General features: G+C 39.8%; 1 protein-coding gene across 6 annotated transcripts in view; it reads left to right on the plus strand.

Moving 5' to 3' along the window:
- The window catches only part of TRIM44 (tripartite motif containing 44), a 146,264-nt gene extending 142,519 nt beyond the window's left edge, over positions 1-3,745 (plus strand). For all 6 annotated transcript variants that reach the window (XR_013540679.1, XR_012082481.2, XR_012082480.2 and 3 more), the window contains one exon: positions 1,051-3,745. The gene's annotated coding sequence lies outside the window, so the exon portion shown is untranslated. The remainder of the gene's footprint in view (positions 1-1,050) is intronic.
- Positions 3,746-12,446: the final 8,701 nt, after the last annotated feature.

Below are 12,446 nucleotides of genomic sequence, written 5' to 3' on the forward strand. Positions count from 1 at the left end.
TAGTTGATCATAGAATCATAAATTCACAGAATAATTGAGTTGGATCATGCCTATAAAGCCATCAAGACCAACTCTCTGCTTAATGCAGGAACCTAAATCAAAGAGGACCTGACAGATGCTTGTCCAATATTGTTCTGAATGCCTCCAGTGTTGGAGAGTTCATCACCTCCCAAGTTAATTGGTTCCATTGTTGTACTGCTCTAACAGTTTAAAAGGTTTTTTTCCTGATACAGATCCTATAACTTTGGCCTGTGCTTGTTCTTGTTACAAGAGATACTGTATGTTGCAATTGGTGCAGAGGATGTGGACAAGATTCTTGGAGAGGTGAAAACTACCACATATATGCTGGATCTATGCCTTTCCTGGCTTATAAAAGCAGACAGGGGTGGGCTGGATGAGGGAACTGCTAATGCCTCCTTGCTACAACACAGGGTGCTGGTATGCGTACAGGACGCAATAGAGACCATTATTGAAAAAGCCCCCTTGAACCTCAGTTGTCCAGTAGGACAACTATTGGCCAGTCTCCAACATTGCATTTCTGGGCAGAATACTGGAGTATGTGGTGGTTTCTCAGCTCCAAGGATTCCTGGATGAAGTGGATTATCTAGATCCATTTCAGTCTGGCTTCAGGCCTGGTTATGGGTTAGAGATAGCTTTGGTTGTCTTGGTGGGTGGTCTATGTGAGGAAAAGGAATATGTCTGTTGGTTCTGCTGGGCCTCTCAGAGGTTTCAATACCATTGACCATTGTATGCTTTTAGACCGTCTCTCTGGGATGGGACTTGGAAGCACTGTTTTACAGGGGCTCCAGTGCTTTTTGGAGGGGAGAACTCAGAAGGTGGTGCTGGTTGCAAAATGTACATATTTCTAAGTGATTTAATTGTACCAAGTTGCTCCCCCCCCCCCAAAAAAAAGCAACTGCTAATGGTCTCAGTTATGTAGTAGTTCTTATCCTGAAATCCATATGAGAACCTGAATTGAGGACTTCCTCAAAATTCATGATAGGCTCTCCATTATGTCATTATCCATTGAAGTTTTTCTTTCATTTGCAGAGGGATGCACCTACATTCAACATCTGTATGGTGAAGATACCTTGACATCTTTGAAGATGATCTCAAGACCTGAATCTGTATCGGAAGAAACGAACTCCTTTTTGTTTTTGCAGTACCTTTCCACTTTCTCTCAGATGCTCTTTTCTTTCCCTCAGTTGCCTTCTTTGCAAACACCCTGTTTTTTTATGACCAGTGAACCTTATTCCCAAGGATTGACAGTCAACCTAAAGACTGAAAATATGAGATTAGTAATTGAAATAAAGATAACACTGAAATACAGGTATAAAAGCCACACTGGTATCAGGGTTCCTGAGGACTTTTTAATAATTCGTTATAGCTGAGATGAAACCACAGTTTTTGAAAAACACATTTGAGAATAAATTTTTAATTTATAATATTGTTAAAATGGTGGCTAACTTTCAGTATAACTTAAAAGTGTTTCAACATGGGTTTTGTTGTTGTTGTTTCTTATTTAAATTCTTAGATTAGGCTGATACTTTCCAGTCTGAATATACACTTTAGCTATAGGCCTTAAAATCCCAGTACTTAATGCACATTTCTATAAGAACTTTGCTTTTTTAAAAAATTAAAAATCAAAATATGAGACGCCTAATATATTGAACTTTACAATATTATCTTCAAAGCTGTTTTTGTTCATTGGTCTTCTGGTTTCCAGTTTCTCTTAAGGTTTCAAAATTTGTTGGGGGGATTCAGATTTTTTTAAAAATATACTTAAAAGGAATACTAACAATTTAGAGCAGACATTCTAGTAGCAGCTAAATTTTGTTCCTCTGTTGTTTTTCCTACATGGGTTTGAAGAATCAGCAGCACAAAGCTTCCATTTAAGCAAATTACAATATTGATATTTGACCATGTGTCAGAATTTCCATATACAGTGGTGCCTCGCTTAGCGAGTGCTTCGCTATGCGATGAATTCGCATAGCGAGGGGGTCCGGGCCATCGCTGGAGCATTCGCTCAGCGATGGCCCCTATGGCGATTTTTCGCTTTGCGATGATCGCTAAGCGATTCGCTTAGCGATCCTCGCAAAACGAAGCGGGGGAGAACAGCTGATCGGCGGTTCCAAAATGGCCGCCGGAAGGTCAGCGCCGCATTTTCGCGCCCTGCCCTCGCTTACCGAGGGCGCGAAAATGGCGGCGCTATGGGACAACATCGCTTAACGGTGAGTTTTCAAGCCATAGGAACGCATTGAACGAAGTTCAATGCGTTTCTATGGCTTTTTTTGTCCCGTTTAGCGATGTTTTCGCATAGCGAAGGTTAATCCGGAACGGATTAACCTCGCTATGCGAGGCACCACTGTATATTGTTACTGAATCTGAAGATATTAGAAAGGATTCAGAGCTGTGCTATTAGGGTGATAAACTATTTAGGTAAAGTATGCCATCTGAAGTAGGGATGTGGTGGCGCTGTGGATTAAACTGCTGAAGCCTCTATGCTGCAAGGTCAGAACACCTGCAGTCATAAGATCGAATCCACGCGATGGAGTGAGCCCCCATCGTTTATCCCAGCTCCTGCCAACATAACGGTTCAAAAGCATGCAAAATGCAAAAATGCAAGTAGGTACTACCCGATGGGAAGGTAAACGGTGTTCTGTGTCTAGTCATGCTGGCCATGTGGCCAGGGAGGAGTGTCTGCGGACAAACGCTAGCTCTATGGGTTGGAAATGGAGATGAGCACCACTGCCTGGAGTCAGACACGACAAATTGTCAAGGGGAACCTTTACCTATGCCATCTGAAGTAAGTTGAGTTCACTATAAAAGAGGCTTGAGGACGCAGAATCCATAACTCTAATCATGGAAACAGGACTTCTGGTATTGGAAGAAGAAGTCACAATTGATTGTTACTCTCTCTCAAAGAAAGTAAGAATAATAACCAAAATTCAGTCCCTGTTCTCAACTAGAGCAATCCATTCCTGAATGGCAAATCAACACATGTGTAAGTCCTGTCAATTGAGTTGAGCTCCTGCTCTAGGAAAAGCAGTTGGATTTATGGCAGTGGATTTAAACTCTTAACAAGGAAAATTTACTATGGGCTAATTGAAGTCTCCCCAAATGGATTGGAACTTGCATCATCCTTGACTGCTGGCTGTGCTCACTAGGTTTTTTTTAGTATTTATTTAAGGACAGGGTAGGGAATACAAAAAGTAAAGGGGAAGAAGGAAGAGGGGAAAAAAGGTTAGGGGGATAGGAGAACACAGAGTATACCATCATCCAATCAATTCATATTACAATAACAGATCAACTTTTTGCTTTTTCACAGTTTGATTACCCTCCTACTTTCATCTTATCATTTAATTTTAGTTTAATTCTGTGTTACTCCAACACTATCTGGTAACTGCAGCCATTTATACAATACATCCCATCGCTCAGTTTCCTTTTGAATTGAACAGACTTTCAGCCCATCTGACAGAATATCCATTTTTGTCACTTCCCATGTTTTCACAATAATTCCCATGTTTTCAGTGTTTCTTGAGATTTTTAACATAATGCTTTTTTAATTTTGGAAGCTGCATAGGTCACTGGATAACTCTCTATCCCATCTATGTTACCGGGTGTCATGCCCAATAAAGACGGTTCTAAAGTTTGTGCAGCGTCATTTAAGTTTTGTTTGGCATCTAATGTCCCCTCTTTCGTCACTTTCATCAGATCTTCTATTTTGCTAAGACCTTCATGTACTTGCTGAAACCCTGTTACACTATTATTATCTTTTGCATAGTAATCTGCCATTCCTTTTCTATTTCTTGTACCACTGTTCCAAAACTTTGGGATTGAACAGACCAAGTCTCAATTTGTTGTCTTAAATTTTTGGAGGCCATCTCAGGCTTACCAATGAATTGGATTTGTATAAATAATACTATGCCCTTAACCACAATGATCACCCCTTATATATCCTTCAACAATTTCCACAATTTTATCAACAATCCAAACCCCTAGTCATAAACCTCCCCTTAGATCTCCCTCCAATCTTTATCCAAATATCATAATATAAAAATCAACTTTTAACCCAGCAAATTCAAAATTAAATAGAACCGTGGCACAATTATTTCTTCTTCTCCAAAGAAGAAACATAAGGTTTATTTTTCCGTCTCACTCTCTCAGCTTCGAAATCAGCCTGTTATATTAAGAGTTCACTTGGGGAGTAAAGTTAGTTTTGCTTTTGAGGCAGACTGATAAGATAGGTTTGCCGCTGCTTTTCTTCTTTCAGCCAAATATTTTCATTCTTATTTTCAGTTTAATGGGGCTATTTCAAAAATCAAAGGCTTCAGCTTACTTAGTTGTCACATATTTTAAGCTTATATTGGTTGTTCTCCTCTCCCCGATAAGGGGTTACTCATGGCTCCGTGCCAAATATGGCGCCCACTCCGATCCATGCTGGGTGATTTCTTCAGAGGGAAGAAGTCCAGGTTTGCATCCCTTTCTTCTCCTTCTGCTGCTCACCATCTGCTTCAGAGAGACTTCTCCTAGACTCTCTTTCGATCCCCATTTCAAAAAGGGGATCCCGGACCAGACGGTTCCAGTGTTTCCAGAGAGAGCTCTTCTCTGGAGCTACTGGCAGCACTGCAACAAAGCCCCGCCCCCTCACTAGGGTTGAAAGGGGTTGCATCCTGATTTAGATTAAGACCTATAGCAATAGTTTCAGAAAGGGAGATGTTCCCTGTACAAAGCCAAAATCTCCTTAGGAGATTATCAATGTGGGTCATGCCTGAAAAGTTTGTTGGCAAAAATGGACTATGTGGCAGTATGTATGGCTGCTGCCTCTGAGTGGCAATAGAAGTGAAGACGGGCCCATTAAGAGCAAGTGCTTTTAGCCAGTGGTAAAGGGAAGGGGTTAGTGGAGCAGAAGAGTGGTAGAAACGTCTCATAGACTTGAGAATGAATTGGGAATGTAGAAAGCATCCAACAGAGTCTAGTGTAGACTTTATGACATCAGAAAACATTGAATGCTGCTGGCATCTCTGTGCATAACATGTGCTATATTTTCCCCATACGATCATCTCCCTTTCTCTCCTTCTTCCATTGTTGAATAGTAAGCTCTGTTACAATTCGGAATTAAGATTGCCGGAAGAAATATCAACAACCTCCGATATGCAGATGATACCACTCTGATGGCAGAAAGTGAGGAGGAATTAAAGAACCTTGTAATGAGAGTGAAAGAGGAGAGTGCAAAAAACGGTCTGAAACTCAACATCAAAAAAACTAAGATCATGGCCACTGGTCCCATCACCTCCTGGGAAATAGAAGGGGAAGATATGGAGGCAGTGTCAAATTTTATCTTCCTGGGCTCCATGATCACTGCAGATGGAGACAGCAGCCCTGAAATTAAAAGGCGCCTTCTTCTTGGGAGGAAAGCGATGACAAATCTGGACAGCATCTTGAAAAGCAGAGACATCACCTTGCCAACAAAAGTCCGAATAGTCAAAGCTATGGTTTTTCCTGTCATGATGTATGGAAGTGAGAGCTGGACCATAAAGAAAGCAGACCGCCGAAGAATTGATGCCTTTGAATTGTGGTGCTGGAGGAGGCTCTTGAGAATCCCCTGGACTGCAAGGAGAACAAACCTATCAGTTCTAAAGGAAATCAACCCTGAGTGCTCACTGGAAGGACAGATCCTGAAGCTGAGGCTCCAGTACTTTGGCCATCTAATGAGAAGAAAAGACTCCCTGGAAAAGACCCTGATGTTGGGAAAGTGTGATGGCAAGAGGAGAAGGGGACGACCGAGGATGAGATGGCTGGACAGTGTCTGCGAAGCAACCAACATGAACCTGACACAACTCCGGGAGGCAGTAGAAGACAGGAGGGCCTGGCGTGCTCTGGTCCATGGGGTCACGAAGAGTCGGACACGACTAAACGACTAAACACACACAAGCTCTGTTACAAGAAAACATTTTGAGTATCTATTTTTCTTGTTAATAATGCACATCCTCTGTATAATAAAGAAAGCCATGTTGGGTTGTAAACCCTTGGTAGTGTGCAATTCCAGATAATTATCCTGGTGTCTTTTGGAATAGCTGGGTAAGATGCTAGCACACGTTTCAAAGTGACTATCCCTCACCCCAAACAATTACTGGTTTCTTTTATCTTTATGGCCTATCTGTCCCTTTGAAGTGATAAAGTCTTCAGGTCCAGGGTTTTATCTTTTAAGGTGACACAGTTGGGGAATCTCTTCAGCATATGAAGTGAAACGTAAATTGGAAGGAAATAAACTCTTGTCACCAAACTGCAGGATCTTTGCGAATATTAGACGGGCTGAAATTAGCTATTTACAACAGTTCACTCTCAGCCTGACTGAACCCAGCACTCCCATGACTAGCAAAATCCTCGTTCCTTAGAGTCTTTATTATTATTATTATTATTATTATTATTATTATTATTATTATTATTATTATTATTATTATTATTATTATTATTATTATTATTGTAGGCACACAGGAAAGATTTTTTCCTTTGAAAGCTTGTCATAATCCCATCCATGACTGGGGAATTTTGTATAGTATGTAGCTCAAACTATAGGCCAGACTTGTATCAAAATCATATCCAAATGATAACTTTTCTTTTTCTTTTTCATTTCTTAGTTATTTTTCTCCAGTTTCCTGTGGTGGTTGGTGGATTATGTTATCAGTGAAAAAACATTTTCCTGTATACTGTGAATAAATGAATATCCCTATGCTTACCTGATTAACAACACTGATGAAGAGACATCAGTAAATGGAGCAGTTCTTGTGTTGTGAAGGACAGAAAGGAAGAAGGATTTTAGGCCATTCCAAGAATTTATCCTTTGTCTAGCAAAGTGTGTTATATGTAAGGGACTGATGGTGAGATAGGAAAGCCTGTAGCTAGATGCGTCAGAAGACCCCAAAAGAATCTGTGTGCATCAGACAAACCAATTTCCATTACAAGGGTAAAAGTTCCTTGATCCCTACTTAACAGTGCACAGAACCCCCATTGCTGTAACCCATTTGAAATAAGTATCACATACTGTATAGAAAAAGTAATGGCTGAGATATATAGTGCAGGAAAAGGTAATTAATTCGATAATAATTTCATCTTGTTATTATTCATAATATACAAAAAGCTGTGTGCACGATCCAGACATCCTTTCAAGATCCTTTCAAGGCATGAAGATGCTGGTTCTTACATTTCATGTCCAATAGAATGGCTGAGAGAGTTTTACAATACCTGTTGCATAGTTGAATAGATGGACTTGTAAGCTCCCACCATGCATTAATCATGGGAAGAGAGTTTCCAAGTAGAAAGCGCCAGAAGAACTTTACTGGTAGTCCAACCCACAAAGACACATAGTTTACATCCCTCTGTTGTCAAAACGTACTGAGCATAGATATCTGAAAAACAGGAAGCCTTCAGAGGTACAGCTACATGATCTGGAAATCCAGTCACATAGCATTCCTACTGCTGTGGAAGTCCACATATAAAATGTTCCCCTTCTCAGACATTCATATTCAAGAAATTGACATGAAGAGTCAGTGTATGAAATGGTGTGACTTCAGGGCCACCAACACAGTGTCGCTGCTTCTTTTTACACGGTGACATCATGAAATTAATGTGTGAAAAGTCCAAAAAATATGAGATAAATTTAATAGTACAAGTTCACTGAATTTCAGCACATATCAAACAACTAACTTAGCATCTTTTTTTAAAAAAAAAAAGTTAACATTCGCTGACAATATAAAATTACATTTGAGAAATTTTTTTCCCTTCATATTAAAAGATACACTATTCAATAACAACTACAAGCTATTTTGAAAAGGAGCAATATATGGTTAAAAATAAAACTAATATTGGCAGTTGAACTGAAGTCAACAACCAGCGTAATTTTGCTTAATTTCCACGATTTGCACAACTGGCCCAATTTGCACAAAAATGTTTCTCACCAGTTTGAGAGTTCCAGGAAATTCTCGCCCTGTTGCTGATCAAGGAGAAGAAATTTATTTATTTATTTATTTATTTATTTATTTATTTATTTATTTATTTATTTATTTTATTTGTTTGTTTATTTATTTAATTTTATTTATATCCCGCCTATCTAGTCGATTAAGACCACTCTAGGCGGCTCACAGAAATTCACAGGAGCTTGCATTTGCACCCGAGGACAAGACAAGTGAGGTCTTACATCTCTTAAACTGCCATCCTATTCAGGCCATCCATGGTTCTCGGGCACAGCAGTGCCAGTATAACATTAAGGAATAAGCAGAACAACAGGTAGGTGTGCACTGACAGAGGTGATAAAATGTTGATGAGGTATAGAAGGCTTCTGACTACACTAGGGTATTTCAGGATAAATAGCCCCCGCATTGATCTGGTGGCTCTTTTTAGTAACACGCCTCTATTTAGTCTTGCTGATATGGGAAACTTTCCCAGTTTTAACACATCATCAGATTTCATGCCTAGGTTGAGTGACACTCTTCATTTTTGGCTCAGTAAAAAGGGCACTGAATTTATTTCTGGCCTTTTGGGCAAAGAATCCGACGACAGCGCTCTCTGAGCAAAGGGTAGCTCTAAACTATCTGCAGAATGTCTAAAGCTATTGCCAACACCCTGGGCAGACTTTCCCACTTAAAATGACAGATCAGGCAGTGAGATGTGATGCTACGTGGACATAAAATACTAAATTCCTGTAAGATAAAAAGAAAATCTAGCAGTAACAAAAAAGTTGAAATCTAGGCTTCTCGGCAGAAAGTTGTTTTTAAAAATGTTTTTAAAAATATAAACCTGGAAATAAAGAAGACATGCAGTTATACCATATGCAATAACAGATATATACTGCCTTGTAGATGCATTGCATATTTTAAAAAATCCATTGTATGTATACTGTGTACTAGCATAAATGCAGAGGAACAGATATATTGGAAAATAACAAAAACATGGGAATTGTATAAGGAAAGTCTCTTAAATTTTTTAGAGAGGAAAAATGTGGCTACACATCATGTTTTTTAAAAAATAATTTATAAATAGATGGATGTGGCTTTTTGTAGCTAATGTCCAATGTTGGCATTCTCTGGGAGAAAAAACATTGCCCTCATCAATACCTCAGCCTAAATCCAACATTATGGTTGTACTACTGCAAGGTCCACTCTGTTAAGTGGAGCTGAATGTCTAGAAGTAGCCAACAGAAAGGATTCCTCACAATTTTTCATTCTTGTAGCAGCCGTGTCACTACTTCCACCATTGCTAAATCCAGTGTGCAAGTTCCATTGGAATTTTTACCTTCCTGTCATTGTGCTTGCTCTAGGCCAAAGTAAGAAAGGTCCAGGCCTCTTCCTTTACCATCCCTCTGTCTCCTACTCTCCATTTCCATTCCAAATGGCCAAAGGCACCTTCCGTTGGCTATTTTCCTCCCATTTCTGGCAACTTTGCAATCTGATTTAGGCTCATAGATACTATTTTACAAAACAAGAAAGGACCAGATAGTTATTTAATGGTTTTGAAACCCACACAAATACACCCCAAACTAGACTCCTTTACAAGGGAGTGAGATAGTTTCAATGAGCACAAATTATATTATTTCTCTGGTCGAGACTGATTTTTTTATATTATTTCTCTGGTCGAGACTGATTTTTGAATTAACAACAGTCTTATAAAACCAAAGTTTTAAACAACTGACTGAAGCAAACATCTCACTGAGATTCCTTTTATTTATTTCACTATTCTTGCCTAATTTTCAATTTCATATTGTAGTTTTTCCCCTTTGTCTCCTCCTCCTTCCTCTTGTTCATCTTTTTTTTCCTGAGATCATCTGTCACTGCCATTCCCTTGTCATATCGTCATCATCTTTTCATTGCTTTATGGCCTCTAAGATCCTGTTTCAGAACTGCATCTTACAAATGGACACTCAAAATGCCTCTTTTGTTGAGGAAATCAACATCCTGTCAATTTCTGTCAGATTTGGAGGGGCTTTGCTAAGCAGGGGCTTCGGAATCACGAGTCAGAAATCTGTCTTTTTGCCTGGAAACAATTCCTTAAGGTTGCAGAGCAAGTAATCTGAACAGACTCCTGCAATGCCTCTGCCTCTCTTTGTAAGAGACATTCTGTTTCATTAGTCATGGCATCAGTCACCCGTGGTTTAAATCGACAAGGCCATCAATCAACCCTTGAACAGCAGTGGCACCGAACAGTCCAGTTCCCTCAGCACCAAGTGCTGCTAGGCACTGGCATACCTTGTCTCAACTGTCCTACTATTGATTGCTTTGAGTTTGAGCCTGAGGGAGTGGACATGTCCACGAAAGCTCACATTAAAATGTCACAGTTCGTCTTTAAGGTGCCAAAACAGTTTTCCTTTATTTTTCTTTTGTTTTTATTGGGTTTGACTGTTTCCATCTGGACCCAACCAGAGTCCTCAGCTGAGGCTTCTGTTATTCCTCAGAAGGACCAGAAAGTTTGTCAAAAGCATCCTTCATCAGATCATGAATCCTCTCTTCCTAAAATACCCATATTCACACCCACACAAAAAAGTTAAATGTATTTTGTTTGGTACCAGTGTCTACATTTTCTCTGGCTTTGACTATGCCATTGGCTTTGACTTAACCACTGCATTCAGCTCTACCACTAGGCTTGTCTTTACCACTGGCTTTGACAATGAATGAGCTTTGCCAACCACTTCAGCTTTGACTATCTCTTACTACCTATCCAACCATCAAGCTTCATCATAATAAACGTACTGCTCATCTTGGCCTTATCATTGATCACATTCTCCACACCACTTCCATTGTCAGTCTCAGTGCTTCCAATCTCTACTTGACTTTCGGACAGTTTCCTGTCAAGACTAAAGACTACCAGATCATTGGGACGATTACTACAAACTGTACTTCTGCCCTTCTAGCCCTACATCACACACTGATAATTTTTCCATATGGTGACTACTCTGACAGGTGAAACTTTGAGCAGTCTGTGCTTGATCCCATCTGATCAGTACTGGGACAGTCAGATGGAGCATTGATACTGAGAGAATGATTGATATGTTCCCTGATCCCAAAACAATCATTGACCCCAGGCTGATCATTGATATTCTGCTTATTAACGAGAAGCTCATCAAACCTTGGTCTCCTGAACCATTGCAACAATATCCACTATCCAGCAATATCCTCTATCAACCTGTGTGTTCTTCATAGTATCCTCAATGGGTACCATTCTGAACACTACATGTGCATTGCTCCTTATCCTAGCTCTTGCCTCCACATGTTGCTCTTTGCTTAGAAGAAGGACCATCATGTCAAGTCTCTGGACATCCCAGTTTGTGTTGAGACATACTTTTCTGGAATTACTAGCTATCTTCAAGGCATTGTGAGTATTTTCAGCACTTCTCAATCACAATTCTGTTCCAACTGCAACAGACAACACCACATCAATGTTATATATAGATAAATAAGGTGTTCCCATGTTCTTCAATGCTCTTCACTTTCAGGTTGTGGGAATGGTGCATCATGCTATCTGCTGTACATGTTGAAGGCAATATGAATACAGTGGCTGACCCAAGCAGCACTTCTGTCTCCATATGATTGATTAGTTCTCCAGGAGGTGAATTTTCACCATTGTCCAAGTGATCAGTGGGAACGGGGAAAAAGCAGAGGAAATATTTGAACCAAGGGAAAGAAATGTATTGCCCAAGAATTTCCTCTGCCTGTTTCCTCCGTTCGCATCAATCACTTGGGGCACCTGCAACCATGGTTTGCCAGCATGCTTTGTCTCATAAGAGAGTAATATCATCAGCTTCCCCAGTCCTACATCCATTACCTGAAGCATGATGGCACCTTAAACCAAACAATATGAAAGATATGCAGTATCTTCTTCCAGAAAAAGCATTTAAAGTCCTGAGTAGAAGCTCCGACAAGCTCAGAAACCTTCCCCTTGTCTATCCTGACTGAAATAGGAGCCTAGACTGAGGCTCAGAAATTTTCCACTCAGAAATCCTATCTCAGAAAATGGGGAAAAAAACTGGCAGCTTGGGAGCTTCATTGGGTTCACCTATTCTATTCCCCCATCCATCACTTTTTGCGCCTTCTTTTTTTTCAATTTTTTAAATTTTTTTTAACATGAGGGGTGACAAAGGAAAAAGGGGGTTGGGATTTATGAGGAAGAGGGGAGACAATGACATATTAATATCCAATCTATACCTATTGCCATGTCAAAATTTTAAGTTATTCTATTTACTCTTTTCTGCCTTATACAGTAGATAAAGTTCTCATTTCAATATATATTGTTCAGCTACTGCCTGTTGATTCAGTCCATTTGTTAAATAAGTCCCATCTTTCTGTTGCCTTTTGCAGAGGTTGATAAGATATCCATTTCGGCTATTTCCCGTATCTTTTCAATAAGATCTTCTTGTTCCGGTACCGACGGACTTTTCCAATTTCTAGCATACATAA

The sequence above is a fragment of the Pogona vitticeps genome, chromosome 1, assembly GCF_051106095.1.
Source record: "Pogona vitticeps strain Pit_001003342236 chromosome 1, PviZW2.1, whole genome shotgun sequence".
Classification (NCBI taxonomy): Eukaryota; Metazoa; Chordata; class Lepidosauria; order Squamata; family Agamidae; genus Pogona; species Pogona vitticeps.